Here is an 18,669-nt window from a genome sequence, read left to right on the forward strand (position 1 = left end):
AGAAATGTTAAGAATTAATAAACTTTGGAAAATTATTGTTATGACCCAATAATGAGGTAAACATAATGATATGGAGGTGGAATGGAGTTGACATGAAGGTAAAATGTGAAGATATAAGTGAATAATGGAGTGAAAATAGGGACGATTTTGAGGCCCAACATCTCCCCCAAACTCAAGATATTGCATGTCCTCATGCAATCAATGGTATCACATGTCCTCATGCAATCTATTACATTACGTTTTGGTACTTGAGCTTTGGCTCGAACTCTGCATGATATCATTTACTTAACTTTTGCAAAGCATTTTTGATGAATTACAACTTGGTTGGTTCTTGTGTTTCAACCATATTTTGTTTGTTGCATTCAATGTATGACCTTTGCATAATGATAATGTGCTTTTTATTGCAGAGTATTTTTGTTGGAATGCATCATGGTTGGTTCTTGTGTAACAACCATGATTCTGTTAGCATCCAATTAACTTTTAAATACTTTTGACAAAGCCATTTGTATGCTCATGTAATAGTGAATATAGCTTGAAGGTAAGTGGGGTTAAGAATGTGATATATGAATGTGGATGTTATATGAATGTGATATATGAATGTGGATGTATCCTTCCCCTTAAACGGATGATTTGGAAAATTATGTGAAATGGGGAAAGCAAGGAAAAAGGAAGTGAAGTTTTTCCAAAAATTATTATTCTAACTTTTCAAGGAATTTAATGGTTAAAAGTTAGAAAATATCATACCTTAACTTACCCTTCCAAAACGGATGAGAGTTGTGCACGTGTGGCTGCAAGAACTTTTGTTCACGGTCTTCTTTACTTGGTTGGAAAAATCATGCATGAATCATGCATGTGCAGCTGCCACAATTCTGCTCTAAATCTGCTTCTTCAAGCTGTGGGTGAAAGATGAATCTGTGTTATTGTATCGGCTGTTGGATCCTCTGCTGCTGGATGAAAAATCTGAGGAGTATGCTAAACATGGCTGAAAGTTGTATCTGCTGCTGGATGATGAATCTGATGAGTCTTGCTGAATATGGTTGAAAATATATAAGGCTTGGAAGGTATACAAAATATAGAAGTTACATTTCCCTCCCAGCCTTATTCATTGACTTGTCCTCAAGTGAAATACAATGTATACAATGAATGGAAATTGGCTTCATCTGCTACAAAATATGGGTCTTCAAGTCTTCAACGCTCGATGGCATAAATCTTACTATGTGATTAAATGTGTCGATGTCGAACATAGCAAGAAGTTGTTGACTTAGTGGCCGTTAATGAATGCCCCTAGCCAACACAAGAGCTCCCACCATTGATTCCAATGGGAGTCAGGATGCCTAACACATCTTTGTAGGTACGAATAAATTTGTCGTGGTCGAGTCACCTACAAGATCCAACGAACTAGGGATATTAATGTACTCCCATTGTTCATTGGCAAGAGTACTTGCCATTAAGGCATGCAAGCCTCTAGGTGTTTTTTCAATGATACATAGACTCTAGGACTTTGACTCAAGCAGATTTTTATTGGTGGAAATGAAGGGGAATGGTAATGACATGGAAAATAAAAATATGCTTGGAAGGAGTGGATGTAAGGAAATGCATGATGTAGGAATAAGAACTCTTGCTGTGAAAAATGGATCTGGAAGTGTCACGCCTTATGGATGTATGATTGGTGGAATTCAAACTTTTTCAAGGAGGTGGAAGGTAGTGGTTGTGGAGATGGATTTGTCTTCAGAATTTTTCATGAATTTAGTCTTTGGAAGACTAATTGTCATCACAATGTAATCTCCTGAATGATCACTTTGTTATCCTGTAACCTGTAAAAAAACTTGGCAGAAGAAACATAAGTTTGTTCAAGAAGAATTGATCATTTCCTTCATGATTCTTACGAAAAAATTTCTAACCAAATAAATCAAATTAAGGAAAATCAAAGTTTTGAATTTGACTTAATCATGATATTAAAATCATTCCATGGAAATGTTATACTCCCTGTTTGTGTCAGCTGACTTTGTGCATGGCGAAAAGTTTGACATTTGCTGTGTCCTGCGGATTAGTACATTGTAAAAGCATACAACAATATTACATTGTGCATTCTATGCATGTTAATCAGCAAATCCACCAAATGGTCTTTTAAATTTTGCTTCCAAATGTTCGATTATTTGTTTTTAAACCTATGTGAATTTTGTGAAAAGTATGTGTTGTTTTTTTTTTTTTTATGTTGATTTTACTTTTAACAATAAATTAAAATTTTTTAATTTATTATTTAAGTTGAATTTTCTTTTACGGTTGTAAAATCAACACAATTTTATTTAGGAAAACCTAAAAATAAACTTAATTTGTTAGTATTTTTATTTTTCAATTAAGAAAATCCATGTGTTTTTTTTACATATCGAAAAAACAAAAATGATTAGTTTCTTTTTTAAATTTAAAATAAAAATAAAATTGAAATATATACAAAAACAAATTATGACTAAATATGTATTTAAAAAAACAAATTAAATGTGGAAAAAAAAACAAATAAAATCAAAACAAATACAAATACAAATATACAAAAAGATTTTATATTTATATATTTTATCGAAAACATACATAAATATAAAACAAATAAAATTAAAAATTAATACAAAACAAATATAAAACAATTAAAAATAAATACAAAACATATTTATGGCGGAGTGGTGAAATGAATTCAGAAAGAAGATGCCAAACCAACGAATATGGAATTTCACTTTCAGGGCTTAAACTAACAAACATGGCACTTTCACTTTCATGGCTCATTACGGGGGTATGGGACAGGATAGATAAAAGGATAAAGAAACGATATCGTAAACAAACCAGACTGGGACGCCCTCCACTTCCAGGGACAATGCTCCATTCAGTATTCACTTCAGCTGTCTTCTGTTCAAGTTCTTTAAGCTTCACCTCAACAATTATTCCTCCTTCATTCTTTTCATCAGGTCAAGGATTGACCGCTATGTTGGAAAACAATGCAAGGGAGTTCACATTTCTCAGAGCTTGTTTTCCTGCTTCTATATTGAAAATATGACCTCGCCGTAACCAACTGGCCTCTCGGGAAACCTTCACAGGTCTGTTGTTATTGCTAGGAAGGTGTCAACCATATGCTGGATTCTGTTGTTAAAAATCACAGCTGACGTGCCATATCCTCGGATTTCGCCGGATTGCTATTTTTATTTGGTTCTGTTGATGATCTCAACGTCAGTGATGCAGTTCCAAAGGACGATTTCCCTGCACCTTCAGGACTTGAAAATCAAAATAAGTCCGTGGATTTGCAAGAAAAGGTGTCCCATTCTTATTGAAAACCTGCAACTCCGGACCCAGTGTATCCAGCATGACAGCACAGAGCTTCTTAGTGTTCTTCACAGCCTTTTTGAGATTTTCAAGAGTTTCTTGATGATATTCGTTATTTCCCCAAGAGAAATCAAAACGAGCAACAGACAATCCAGCCTTGAGGCACCCCTCGATCACTTCTGCAGAACGTGATTTGATGCCAACAGTTCCAACTATCTTGAAGAAGAGTAAGCAGCCAGTCGGCCTGCTGCCTGTCTAACAGTCGTCGATCTCAGAACTTAAATCGCAATGATAATCTCCGCCTCTTAAAAAAACACATTCTCCGCCCATAAAAATGACTGTGTAACACACAAATGCTCTCGGCCTATTCATTTTTTACAAAAATATGACTGCGTTTTATATGGAAAATACTGCACATAGATTCAATTCTGCAATCAACATAGCATATATGCAGGCATGCCGACGCATTTCAACCTTCTGTATATGGCACAGACATTAAAATTCAATGCACTTTGACTGGTTTTGAATATGAATCCTACAGCAACAATCCTCTCGGCATATACCAATGCGCATTCAGTTTATACACACAACACTCAAAAATATGTTTCAATGCGTTCAACCAATGCTTATGACAACACTCTGTATTTGAATGCGTCCTCTATTCTGAGCAGACAGTCATTCCATGATTTATGCGTTCTCCGTTGACAGCTAATGACAATTGCGCACAGCCAAATCGTATTCACATTCATATGACAGACTTAATGGCTATGAATACGGTGGCGCGCAGCAAACAATTGAAGGTTATGTGCAAACAAATGGTTTAACAAACAGTGCCCATATATAACAACCCTTAGCGCTTCGGCATCCAACTAACACTTCCACCTTTGATGCATTGACTCCACATTTAACTCAACCTCTACTATCGTGTTATGCATGCAACAGGTGATTTTAAATGTCGTGGCGATTGACCATTAATTCTACACCATAATCTACGCATACAAATCTGTTTAACCTATCCATACATGCTGCAACTTGGAGTTATCCCGGTTTAAGTGTTACCTGACTGTCGCTGGCCGCGTGGGATGCAAACAACTCTTCAAATCCCTCCTTCTTCGGTCAATCGAACTGGTGGCAGCTGCAAGAACATCTGTGAGTTAATGGCGAAACTCATCAACAATACACGTGCTCTGCAACAATACACGACAAGTCTAGTTTTCACGAGTGTGATAGAGTGGGGTGGAGTTGGTCATAAAACTCCAATATGCTGAAACGAAGGCGAAGGCGAAGGCAAAGGCAGGCGTAATCGATCATATTTTATCCTGGTTGGCTGGCAATAGGCTATAGCAGCTACAGGAGAAGAAACATGGGTGTCCAAGGTGGAGCAGCAGCATCATCGTTAGGAAGAAAGCAGAATAGCATGTCACCATGCGCTGCCTGTAAATTGCTGAGAAGAAGATGTGCCAACGACTGTATATTCGCCCCTCATTTCCCATCTGATGATCCTCAGAGGTTTGCTCATGTCCACAAAGTGTTTGGAGCCAGCAATGTGAATAAAATACTGCAGGTAATTCATTCTCATTCTCATTCTCCTCCTCTGCATATTACATGATGTCATGGACGCATGAGATTGTTTGTTTTAGCGGTGTGACATGCAGGACCTTCCCGTGCAGCAGAGAGGGGACGCAGTTAGCAGCATGGTTTACGAAGCAAATGCGAGGGTTAGAGATCCTGTGTATGGGTGCGTGGGGGCCATTTCTTCTTTACAGCAACAAGTTACAGTGTTGCAAGCGCACTTAGCTGTGGCACAGGCAGAGGTTATTCGCATCAGATTATTGCTGCATCAAGCCACAGCTTTATCAAACTTGGTGGAAGCTCATGGTCTCAAAGACTTTGAATATATCATGGAAAGTGATACACATCGCCAATCTGATGAACCAAAGAAAATTTAGCTTACGACCACAACTTAAAGAGCATGGGCGTTTCAGCCATATTACTAATTTCTAATGATTATTTCTTTGGAAAAGAATAAGTTTCGATTTTTTTTTTTTTTTTTTTTTTTTTTTTTTTAATAATATATATATATGATATATATATATATATATATATGATATATATATTATTAATTTTTTTTTATTTTTGAAAATCTAAAATTAAAAAAAAAAAAAAAAAAAAAAAAAAAAAAACTTTTTTTTTTTTAAATATCTAAAAAAACAAAAGAAACAAAACAAATGGTTATTTTTTTTTTTTAATAATATATATATATGATATATACATTATTAATTTTTTTTTTTATTTTTTTTTTTTAAATCTAAAATTAAAAAAAACTAAATTTCATCTAAAAATTTAAAGATGTTTTTTTTTTTTTCACAAAATTCTTTATTGACATATTACACATTAGTTTTCCAGCAAGAGTATTTTTATTCGAACGAAATCAATAGACTTTCTGATCTTCCTGATCGCACTAAGCGCAGGAAGAGAGCATACTAGTCGCTTGATTCGTTTTTATTTATGCAGGGGGGGTTTGTTTGAAAAGACGAAAATTAAAAACTAGCTAAACACTAAATCATCAGAAAACTCAAATTTAAACGCCTTTGTGAAGATCCTGCTGTCACCAGGTCTCACAAGTTATTTTGTCTAAAGAAAAATACTAGTACTGAATTAAATTTCTAATGCCTAATCCCTTAGCACCATTCCCGGCAACGGCGCCAAAATGTTGGGCAATTTATTGGACTTAAATTGCTGCATAAATTATCGACCAGGGAAACTCGTAAGCTTGTGATGGTGCCAGCACAATATATGCAGGAGTAGGCAACTAACTCTATGCCTAACTAAATTATTTAAGATTCAATACAATATGCAAGGGAAGAGGCTCCTAACTAAGGAGGTCCTGGTTGTCCTTCCCTACAGTATCATAGAGAAATCATTCCTAAAACTAAAAACTTAAAATGAAAACAAGAGAATGAACTTAGTTATTGTTTAGATTCAAGTAGAGAGAGAGACTAACTTAGTCTCTTGATTGTCCTCTCATGTACTAATCCAAACTAAACTAAGAGTCATTCATGAGCATAAGAAATGAAATAACTTAAAACTTAAAAGCATAAAAGAATGAATTTCAATTACCATATAAATCATTGGAGAGAGAGCCTAACTTAGACTCTTGGTATCTCCTCATATGATACTTGAAACATAAAAGCAAAAGAATGAATTCCAATTATCATGCAAATCAAATAGAGAGAGAGTCTAACTTAGACCCTTGGTTGTTCTCTCATATGCTGATAAGATTTTAATTCAAAACTCATTCACCAATCAAATCCTTAAACATCTAAACAATGAAATGAAATAAAATCTAATATGAAATAACATGTTTCTCTCATCCTTTTAGAGTGAGCTCAATTCTCCTAAGAACAAGACAAATTATTCCATATACTACATTAAGAAAACATATCTAAAAACTACATAATGGAAATAAAACTACATAAATTCCTATCTACATAATGGAAATATATGAAAAATGAAGCTTTATTCTATTCCATCATCAATTGGATACAATGCTCTAAGAGTCCTCCCCTTGGAATGGAGGAGGTACTCCTATTTATACAATGAGAGGAGATAACAAACTCATAATGACGATCCATTAATCTCTCTTTTAGTTCCATACATTTCTCAATCATCTAGACACATAATCCTATCCTCCATGGTTTCCTCCATGAGGTCCATGATCTTCTCCATGATCTTTTCCATGAGGTGCATCTTATCAAATTCGAATTTGATCTTTCAAGGCCACAAAAAGGTGTCTTGGAAGCTTCCTTGCAACCTACACATGTCAACAAACTCATGCTAATTGTTAGGTATAAGTTTAAGCATATTATTTTCTAAGTTTTAGCCATAAATTCACTTAGAAATGTTAAGAATTAATAAACTTTGGAAAAGTATTGTTATGACCCAATAATGAGGTAAACATAATGATATGGAGGTGGAATGGAGGTGACATGAAGGTAAAATGTGAAGATATAAGTGAATAAGGGAGTGAAAATAGGGACGATTTTGAGGCCCAACAACCGATAGTTCATTTCAAACCATTTGTTCCCGATCTATCCTTAGATCTAGTCTTCCTTCAACCGGTGTGATCTCTCCTTAGCTTAGATCAAGCAACCCAGAACCTGCATAATAGATCTCTTTCTTTATCAGATATTCAAGACTTTTTCAGTGCACTTTCCTAATGATCTTCTTCTCCTTATATAGCCTTAGGCCCTTCACAATACCACGGTCCAAAACCATAGTAACACAATACCATCAACTTCAAAACTAGGGATCAACACATCTGTCGATTGGTCAAAAACATAGGCTCGAGTACCGAGGACTAACTACCACGGACCAAAGGGAAACTTCTCGACATGTACGCTCTTTTTTGTTCATGAAACTGCATGTATACGCGACTTCGTATATAGCGAGCCTGCATATCCGCGACTTAGTATATAGCGTACCAGCGTGTATACGCTACTTGGGCTTAATGAACCTGCGTATATGAAATTTTTCTTCATTCTTGTAGTCTGGACTGAGATCTGTCATCAAAGAGAGTTGCCATCAAGGACAACACCTGTACCGTAGGGCCACACCTGTGCCAAAATGCCAACAATCTCCCCCTTTGGACTTGATGGCAACCCAAAGATCCTTAGAATCATTCTCCCCCTTTGTCATCAAGGGAAAAGGGCTGTGCTCCCCCTGAGAACATGCTGATATCTCTACTCTGCTGTGCTAAACATGCTCCCCTTGACTGTAGGCAAGATCTGCAAAAGGTGTTCTTCAAAAAGAACCAAGACTTATACATCATAAAGGACCTTCCTATCACCAAAAGACTCAATATATACATCCATACTCCCAACCAAGAGGGGATACATCAGAAATTTACATATAACAACCAATTACATTACATCATTCATCCCAGGCATAGTGGGGAAACCAACATAGGCCGTTACATGACCTTGACATCATAAAAGAGATACATGGCATAGAGACGAAAGATCTAGACCAAGACTTATGAAAGTCACCAAAAACATCTGATAATCATCTCTTAGATCAGCAACCAAGATTTCCTTCTGTGCCCCTTCTCCTGAAACCAACAACAGTTGTGAACTAGAACCAAAAAAATCTAAATGCCAACAATGCTTTATTAGACTTTAAGCTGCTCCCCCTGAAACTGTGCCTGCTGCACCCCCTGAAAGTGTGCCTGAAGGACTCTGGCATACCCATCTCAGACCTTCTCCAACCAGAGTCTACCCTTGCTGTTTAGAACTCCATATACGCGACTTCACCTGCATAAATCAGCGTATGTACGCGGATATCCCCTATACAACACGCGTACACCAATGTTTCTTTAGAACAGACAGGATTCAATAGCAGGATGAAGCATCAACTACTCCCAGCTTTTGTTTGAGATATTCAAAAGTCTCCTTGGGCAGTGGTTTTGTGAGAATATCAACAACTTGTTCTTTAGAAGAAACATACTCCAACTTGACCTTTTGTTCAAGCACTTGTTCCCGGAGGAAGTGATACTTGATTGGTATGTGCTTGGTCTTTGAATGCATGACTGGATTCTTTGAAATGTTGATTGCACTTGTATTATCACATAAGATAGAGACAGGTGGAGTGCAAGTGATTTGAAAATCTTGCAAGGTCTGCATCATCCAAAGAAGTTGTGTGCAACAAGATGCCGCAGCCACATATTCTGCTTCAGCTGTAGATAAAGAAATCGAACTCTGTTTCTTGCTAAACCAAGATACTAATCTGTAACCCATGAAGAATGCACCACCACTTGTGCTTTTCCTGTCATCCACACTTCCGGCCCAATCTGCATCTATGTAAGCATGAAGAGTGAGATCTGTATCTCTAGGATACCATAAGCCATAGTTTTGAGTCCCTTGAAGATACTTGAAGATTCTTTTGATTGCCTGAAGATGAGTTTCCTTTGGGTTGGCTTGAAATCTTCCAACAATTCATACTGCATGCATAATGTCTGGTTGGGTACCTGTCAAATAAAGCAAACTCCCAATCATGGATCTATAAGTTGGTTGATGAACTGCTACTGATTCATCATTTGTACTGAGGCTGCATCATGTAACCATGGGGGTACATACAGGCTTTGAATCTTCCATGCCATACTTCTTCAAGATCTGCTTGAGGTACTTGGTTTGAGACAAGAAAATACCTCCTTCATTTTGTTGGATTTGCAATCCAAGAAAGTATGTCAATTCTCCAAGTAATGACATTTCAAATTCTTTCTGCATAGCAAGGCAAAGTTTTGACTCATAGCCTCTTCATTGATGCCAAAGATAATATCATCTACATACACAACAAGTATTAGCAATTTGTTATTTTCAACTTTCATATAGAGATTGCTATCTGCTGATCCTTTTGAAAAATCTTGTTGGTGAAGATATTTGTCCAAACGATAGTACCAAGCCCTTGGAGCTTGTTTGAGACCATAGAGAGCCTTTTTCAATCTGCATACAAGGTTTGGATCATTCCCAAGAATGAAACCATATGGCTGCTCAATATATACTTCTTCTTCTAAGTCTCCATTCAGAAAGGTTGATTTCACGTCCATTTGAAATACCTTGAAGTTTTGAAAGCTTGAGAGAGCAAGGAACATTCGGATGGCCTCAAGTCTTGCAACAGGAGCAAAGGTCTCTTCAAAATCTATTCCTTCTTGTTGTGCATACCCTTTACAAACAAGTCTGGCCTTGTTTCTAGTTACTTCTCCATTTTCATTCAATTTATTTTTGAAGACCCATTTTGTCCCTATGACATTCTTATCTTTTGGTCTAGGAACCAATTCCCAAGTGTTGTTCTTTTCGATCTGCTCAAGTTCTTCATCCATTGCTTTGACCCAACATTCATCTTTGCATGCCTCTTTCACATTTTGTGGTTCAGTGGAAGAGAGTAATGCCAAATAGCTTGAAGCTTCTGCAATTGTTCTTCTTGTTTGTACTCCTGCTTCTTTCTGCCCCACAATCTGAGATTCTGGATGATTCTTCTGAACATATCTGGATGGAGTCTTCTCTTCTATTCTTGTCTACTCCTCTGGTTCTTCTTCATCATTCTGTCTTTGAGAGTAGCCTTCATCTTCTTCGATGTCTTCATGATGAACTTGCCTAGGAATGTATCCCTTCTCATCAACCACAACATCAATGCTGTCAACAATTCTGCCAAGTCTTTTATTGTAGCACTTGTATGCTTTGCTATGTGGAGAATAACCAAGAAGAATGCCTTCATCTGCTCTTGGTTCAAGTTTGCCAAGTTGCTCATCAGTATTCTTAATATAACATTTTCTCCCAAAGATTTTGAAGTGCTTCACCGAAGGAGTCTTACCACACCAGAGCTCATGAAGAGTTTGAGTGCTGTTTACTCGGACATTTGTTTTGTTGAGAATAATAACCGCAGCATGTGCAGCTTCACCCTAGAAAGTTGCGGGAGTACCTGATTCATCAAGCATAGCACGAGCCATTTGTTGGACTGTTCTGTTCATTCTTTCCACAAATCCATTTTGCTGACGAGTTCTAGCTATATAGAATTCTCTTCTTATCCCATGTTCTTCACAGAAATCGAAAAATTCATTCGAGGTAAACTCCCCACCTCTGTTAGATCTGAGACACTTAATTTTGTGTCCTGATTCATTTTCAGCCAAGGCTTTGAAGGATTTGAATTTTTCGAATGCTTCAACTTTGTGCTTCATAAGTCCTAACCAGACAAACCTGGAGAAATCATCAATGAATAATATCAAATATTCTTCTCCTCGAGGTGTTCTTTTTCTGAATGGACCACATGTATCTGTATGTACTAGCTCAAGAGGCATGCTAGCTGATCCTTCCTTCTCAGGAAAATTAGTTCTGGTTTGCTTTCCAAACTGACATGATTTGCATATGGTGTTGTCTGGAATTCTGATATCTGGAAGATCACGAACTACCTGATATTTGCATGCTTTCCTTATTTGTGGAAATCTTAGATGCCCCAACCTCTGATGCCATAGCCAGTGTTCATCATTCTTGCTCAAATAGCATTGTTGTTGTCTTTCTTCAAATATGTATAGATTATTTGGAGTCCTTCTTCCTTTGATCACTGTTTCACCTGTATCAAGATCACGAACACAACATCCATTTGATCTAAATATTACCTCTGTTCCTTGATCGCACATCTGACTGACACTCAGAAGATTATGCTTCAATCCATCAACATACAAAACATTTCCAGCTTTGACCTTCTCTTTCAACGGAGCAACACCTTTTCCTTTTATGGCTGTAGAGATATCGTTTCCAAAAGAAACTTTCTTTCCCTTTTCTAATGCGGTATATGATTCAAGTTTTTCTTTGTCCCCTGTCATATGCTTCGAACATCCGCTGTCAATGTACCATAGACTTTCTTGACCTTCTGCATAAAAGGCTATCCCACATCTTTCTGGTTGCGGTTCCTTTATTCTCCATGTTCTGACATTTGAGGTTTGTTCCTTCTGAGTTGTCTTCCAGAACCTGCGCCTACATTCAGAGTGTTCATGACCAAATATATTACAAATAGAGCATTCAACTTCATTTTCAAGAACCGAAAAGTTGTTATAAGTCCTTTTCATGGTTCCAGTCATACTTCTTTGCTTTTGAGCTTCTCTAGTCATGATTGTCTTGTAGGCAACACATTGAGCTACTTTGTGACCGAAGTTATGGCAAGAAAAACATTGGCCATTAAAGAAATTTCTCCGATAATCAGATCTATCATCCAACAGATTGTAGCTTCTATTGACATCCATTCTTGGGGCAAATTGGGAAGATTTTACCTGTGGCTGATTGTAGCTTCTGTTTGTCCTTAAGGCAGCTTGTCCCCGAATTTCTTGATAGTCTTTATTTGTTCTTGAGGTAAACTGTCCCTGATTCACCTGATGATTTTTATTTGGTCTTTGCTCGCTCCTCCTTGCTGCATGAAGATAACTTTTAGAGGTAGAAGCTTGAGATGTTTCTCCATTATATCCCAGACCTGTCTTGATCAGAGGAGAACGCTACACATTGATAATCTCATCCAAGGTTTCAGATCCTTTAACAAATTTAAGATTAATCGCTTTTGTTTTCTCAATCTCCTTTCTAAGACAAACAATCTCACATTCCAATTTTTCAAGATGTTTTTCCTTTTCTGCCAGTTGACATTGTAGAGAATCAATAATAGCACTTTTCTCTTCTAAGTAAACTTTGAGATTATTCATTTCTTCACAAAAGCCTTCTACATCTATAACATCCATGTAGTCATCATCTTCAAAAGCCATTAAAAGTTTATATCTATTACCCTGTTCATCTTCGTCACTATTTGAAAGACCATCACTATCTTCATGAGTGTAATAGCTTTTCTTCTTTTCATTTTGTTTCTTGTTCCATTTAACAGGTTCCTTTCCCTTGTCATTCTTATCTTTGTGAGGAAATTTGGCAGCATAATGACCTACTCTTCCACAAGCAAAGCATTTAAAAGGTAACTTACCTCTGAACCTTCCAGAACCCCTTTGAAGATTTCTGACAAAATTTGATTCTTCTTCTTCATCTTCTGGCACGTGACTTGCTTCATAATAATATTCTTTGCCTGAAGCCTTGAAAGCAGCTTCTCTTCTGTCTGATGGACCCCCTTTTCTCATTTCATAAGCAGTTAGAATTCCGTGAAGCTGAGACATAGTAAGAGTTCGTAGATTTTCCTTTTCTTCTATTGCAGACACTTTAGATTCAAATTTGGGGGACAATGATCTTAGAACCATTTCAACCACAATAGCCTCTTTTATTTCTTCACCCAAGTTTTTCATGCAATTAACAATCTCATCTACCCTAAGGAAATAGTTAGCCACACTTTCATCATTATACATTCTGAGAGTCTCATACTTAATCCTGAGAGTTTGAAGTTTAGCACGCTTTACCTGTTCGTCTCCTTCATAGCTCGTGACAGTTTTGTCCCATATTTCTTTTGCAGATTTATAGTGCATTACCTTCATGAATTCCGATTGGGATATACATCCTAATAGAGTACTGACTGCTTTCGCATTTGTTTCATATTTCTTTTTCTCGGCTGGATCTGTAGGAGTAGCTGAAGGAAAAGTGTAGCCTGTCTCTACAATGTCCCAAACTTCTGTACCAAGAGATTGAAGATAGGCAGTAACTCTTACCTTCCAATAATTGAAGTTTGTCCCATCAAAAACCGCTGGCCTGATTGATGCTTCTCTCTCGTAGTTGCTCATGATGAACGATCTACCTTCAAGCGATCAAGCTTCTCTGAAGGACCTGCTCTAATACCAATTGTTGGAAATAATACTGAGAGGGGGGGGGGGGGGGGGGGGGGGAATGAATCAGTATTATCAGATCAATAAAACTTTTTCAATTTCATACTCAGAAACATATACGCTACTTCAGTTAAGTGAACTAGCGTGTACACGCTACTGTGTCTAAAGCAACCAGCGTATAACCAGAAATCTTATGATTCAGTTAGTTTATCTTCAGTAAATGCATCAGGACATTATTAACCATATTAAAGGTAAACAGGTGCAGTATAATAGAACAGATCATCACACAAAAGCCACACACATGAACACCATGATATAAGGTGGAAACCCAATGTGGGTGAAAACCACCTGCTGCAAGTCGTCTCTATCTTTCTTTAATAAGAAACTTCAGTTTACAATCTTTTGTACTGGTGCAGCCTTATACCAGTACGTAGGCTACAACCTGCAGAAGGCTACAACCTTCTCTCGTTTTCCAGACTCCCCTGGAAGGGAGCTCCAACCCCATTTGCTCTTGTACTAGCTAAGATACTAGTACATAGGTGCTGGCCTACAATCTTCTTTCCTTCAGAAACCACTTTTCATACATTTTCAAACTGGATATTCTTGAAGCACAACATTACAATCTGAAGACCACAATTCATCAATTTTCATAACAGATCATACTAGCATCATCAATCTTTGAATCACTGAACCACTGAAACCCTGTCAACACCCAGTCACCAGAACACAGACCAGACTACAGAACTTCTGCAATAACAGTCAGACCCAACTGCAACCCCAAAAATTAAGCTTCAAAAGATATACGCTACTTCAATGAAACCAACCCGCGTATACACGCACTTTTACCAAAGACAACCTACGTACAGATCTAAAAATAATTTCTCATAACTTGCAGCTGTACCAGACATTAGTCATACTCAGAACATAACATTGCGTTAGTATGCAGATCTAAAAATATGCGTAATCAACCATATACCGATAGTTCATTTCAAACCATTTGTTCCCGATCTATCCTTAGATCTAGTCTTCCATCAACCGGTGTGATCTCTCCTTAGCTTAGATCAAGCAACCCAGAACCTGCATACTAGATCTCTTTCTTTATCAGATATTCAAGACTTTTTCAGTGCACTTTCCTAATGATCTTCTTCTCCTTATATAGCCTTAGGCCCTTCACAATACCACGGTCCAAAACCATAGTAACACAATACCATCAACTTCAAAACTAGGGATCAACACGTCTGTCGAGATACCTTGGTCAAAAACATAGGCTCAAGTACCGAGGACTAACTACCACGGACCAAAGGGAAGCTTCTCGACATGTACGCTCTTTTTTGTTCATGAAACTGCGTGTATACGCGACTTCATATATAGCGAGCCTGCGTATCCATGACTTAGTATATAGCGTAACAGCGTGTATACGCTACTTGGGTTTAATGAACCTGCGCATATGAAATTTTTCTTCATTCTTGTAGTCTGGACTGAGATCTGTCATCAAAGAGAGTTGCCATCAAGGACAACACCTATACCGTAGGGCCACACCTGTGCCAAAATGCCAACACATACTGCCCCCCATATGGTGGCAATACAGTACTTAAAGGGTAGATTGGCCTTTGAAGACACATCGGATCGACTTGTTGAGTTTCAACATAAGAAATACCAGATGAGAATCCAGATGAAGAAATAGGAACTAACCATGTCATCGAAACAGTCCCTGATTGGACTTCGGCTTATTGTTGATAACTCGCCGAGATAGATGGTATACCAACAATCATTGTAGGAATGGCAGTAGTAAGCTTTGCTGTAGCCGTGTCTGTTGACACAGTCCTAGATGTTGATGGTTGTTCAGACATGTTTAGTCTATCCAAAAGATTTCCTAGCGATTCGACAAGAACTTGTGATGAAAAAGAACTAACTTCAGTAGTAGAAGGATGTAAGTGGATACCAGTTCCAAAATGCACTGGAGTACTGGGTGGAACATCCTCCACTATCTCTTCTATAGCAATCAATCCAGATGGAAGAGGTAGACTGTCAGGTCTGTAAAATATTTCTGGAGCCAAAGAATGTGTAGCTTCTGTAGTGACAGATACTGGAGGGGTGACACCTTCTGAATTTTGGAATTCAACATCCAGATCTTCAGGTAAGTGAACTTCAGTTTCTTGATCAATCCTAGGTGGAGCTGCTTCAGGAATAGAGGTGTCTACCTGTACATTAGGATCAGTTCTACTATCCTCTTATAACTGCTGAACTTCTTTTGTAAAGGCAGATGTACCAGAGATAATTGGAGTAACTGTAGTCTCTGACGATGTTGAAACGAAAGTTTCAAATAAATCAGGTGAATTGGACTCAATTAAATTAGAATGCTTTCCCTGGGATGGTTTCGTTTCCAGGGTCAAAGACCATTAACTCGCTAGTCTCTGTGAATGACGGGGTTTTGATTGAATTTCTTCCACGATTGTGGATTACTTAATCAACTCAAAAATTAAGGGGAAAAATGTTATTCCGATTTAAATGAATTTTAAGACACTTTGATGCAACTTGCTTTTTCAATTTTTAAGAGTTGAGAAAAAGCTAAAGGTGACTCTAGTCGCCTTCAATTTTTAATGAGCCTGAAGTGACAAGTGCTCAGATGGACCTTTTCTTTTAAGGAGTCGAAAAGGAATGAAAGTGACTGATCTGGAAGCCTAGCTATAGGGTTTACCAAATCGATCGTAAAACTACAAAATACACCTTGGTGATAAATGAGAGAGAAATTACCAAGGACTTATGTACGGCAGTCAATCTTCTCGAATGTTGTGTTTAGTGCATTACGATTGATAGGGCGGCAGACACGACTTCCTAAGGATAAAGGATGATAGCCTATTGTGGTCTCCCAATATATACATGACGGTACGGGGAGCATAAGTCCATACTGGCACTTGTCATATCAAAGAGGAGGAATCACCCAACCTTCGATGAAAATGATAGTTACCAGGATTTACGATGCCAAAACATGTCTCTACCCTAGACTTCTAGATGTGTTGCATTAGATTCCAAAGCGTTTTTATGTTCATTGAGGTTTATCTTATGGTTGATCTTACTGAGAAATTTGTCTTTCAAGGTTCATCGTGTGATGTAGATGTGAAATTCCTAAATATGCAATCTAAAATGATAAATAGTTGTTTATGTTCTTTTAGCAATGAAAATCCTAGCTACAAAGGAAAGAAGATAACGATTTTTCTTTCAGCAGAGGGCATAGAGCACACACTAAATGCACTTTTCCTAAATCAAAACAAGCAGTCAAAATGTAGATGCACATGCATGTATTTTTTTCTGATTTCTTAATCTGTGAATGACAAAAAGAATGCTAAGTACAGATCTAAACTATTTTATTTCAAAGCGACAGCACTAACAATTTTCTCTTTTCAAAACGAAAGGAAGACTAAGACGACACTTTTTCAATTTTGAATTTAAAATTGTTTTCAACAATTGAAATACTAATAATTTCATAATCAAGTACAATGACATAAGTACAGTCAACTATATAGAAGAGGAAGACTTTACGACACTCTTCTTTCGATTCAAAATGACAATTACGACACTTGCATCAAATACGACAGTTCGATTAGGCTACTTTCGACAAAGGAGGATTGAAAATGATCGACAAATACACAAAAGCATTCATAATTCCTAACTGATGGAGGCTGAAATAATGTGAATGAAGATGGTTACAGCAAGAAGGTACTGATCATGAACACCGAAACTACTGAATAAAGCTGAAAACAAAGAGAAAAAGTCAAATTTTAGAGAAGAAAACACATTTTACTCAATCATTGCATCTGCAACACAGGGAAACATGGATGCATCTCACCTGCAACACATGGGAGGTGTGATGCATCCAGGTTGCACAGTTACAAATAGTGTGATGGGCCAGGGAGTGAAACTAAGCTTGGTTTTTGCTCAGAACTTGTAGCTAAGTTCAATGATTTAGGCTAACTAATGATGTACAGTAAACAATAAGCATGAGGGTAGGATTTGATGAGGTTCTGAGCTACCACAAGGGCACTTAAGATGCTTTGTAAGTCAGATGTTCAGTTCATAAACCAACCTAGAGATTGACTGAAGCAGCGTTTATCTACTTCACAATTGCATAGCAAAGGTGTTTCGAAGGCTTGCTAGCTAACTTCAGGCTCTGTCAGTAGTTTATAAAACAAAAAAAACAAACTATTCATTCCCCAGTGGAGTCACCATTTTGTTTCAGGGAAAACTAGTGTCAATTTGAACTGTTAGTCCCACTAAGATGGGTAGCTATCTTAGAGACAAACAATGAAAGCTTTTCAAGAGTTCCTTTAAGTGTGATAAATGGAAGAGAAGAATAGAGGACCAACCTGGATCCTTCACTTTGATCCTAGCTTGCTTTCTCCTTTCCTTGATAGAATTTGCCACTCCTATCCTACTTGTCCCACTTCAAAGAGTACCTGTAGAGTCAAAGTAACAACAAACTATAAAAGAATCTCTATCTAAAACATCATAACCAATATGGAATCAGAAACACATTGACCATACAATTGCATTCATAAACAATAAGATTCACAAATACAAGATCATATGGAGGAAAACTCAAAGAACTTTATTAATAGTAATGTAAGAGAGGATTACAACCCAGTTGTCTGATCCAGCATCATCCTCCCAGTTGTAGAATCCCTTTTCACCTCATGAACAAGCAAATCACCCAACAATGCAATGTCTCTTCTTGAGAAACCAACAACACTTCCTTACAAAATACAAAATTCCAACCTCCAGATCTCTCAGATGAGGGATCCATTTATAGATGTCTTGCAAGGGTATGAGTCAGCTCTGGGTTTTTGATTAGTGTCATCCCATTGATATTTCTTGGTTCCACTTGGAGATTTCATTGATCTCTTACTCATCACTGGGAAAATTCAGAGAGGCAAGTGTCTAATGAGAAGTTTCTGGAAGATTCCATGATCATCCACTTAGCAAATTGTCTCTACCATTTGTCTATTCTCACTCATCGCACCCTACAGAAGGCCTTTTCAGTATTCATCTCACCCCCCGTGTGTACAAGGTGA

At 37.4% G+C, this 18,669-nt stretch overlaps 1 pseudogene; it reads left to right on the top strand.

The window, feature by feature from the left end:
• Nucleotides 1-4,668: 4,668 nt before the first annotated feature.
• Nucleotides 4,669-5,255, top strand: LOC149223325 (LOB domain-containing protein 4 pseudogene; annotated as a pseudogene).
• The last annotated feature ends 13,414 nt before the right edge of the window (nt 5,256-18,669 follow it).

This window comes from Pinus tabuliformis, chromosome Q (genome assembly GCF_031772625.1).
Source record: "Pinus tabuliformis cultivar Carrire ecotype Pingquan chromosome Q, CPIR1, whole genome shotgun sequence".
Taxonomy (NCBI): domain Eukaryota; kingdom Viridiplantae; phylum Streptophyta; class Pinopsida; order Pinales; family Pinaceae; genus Pinus; species Pinus tabuliformis.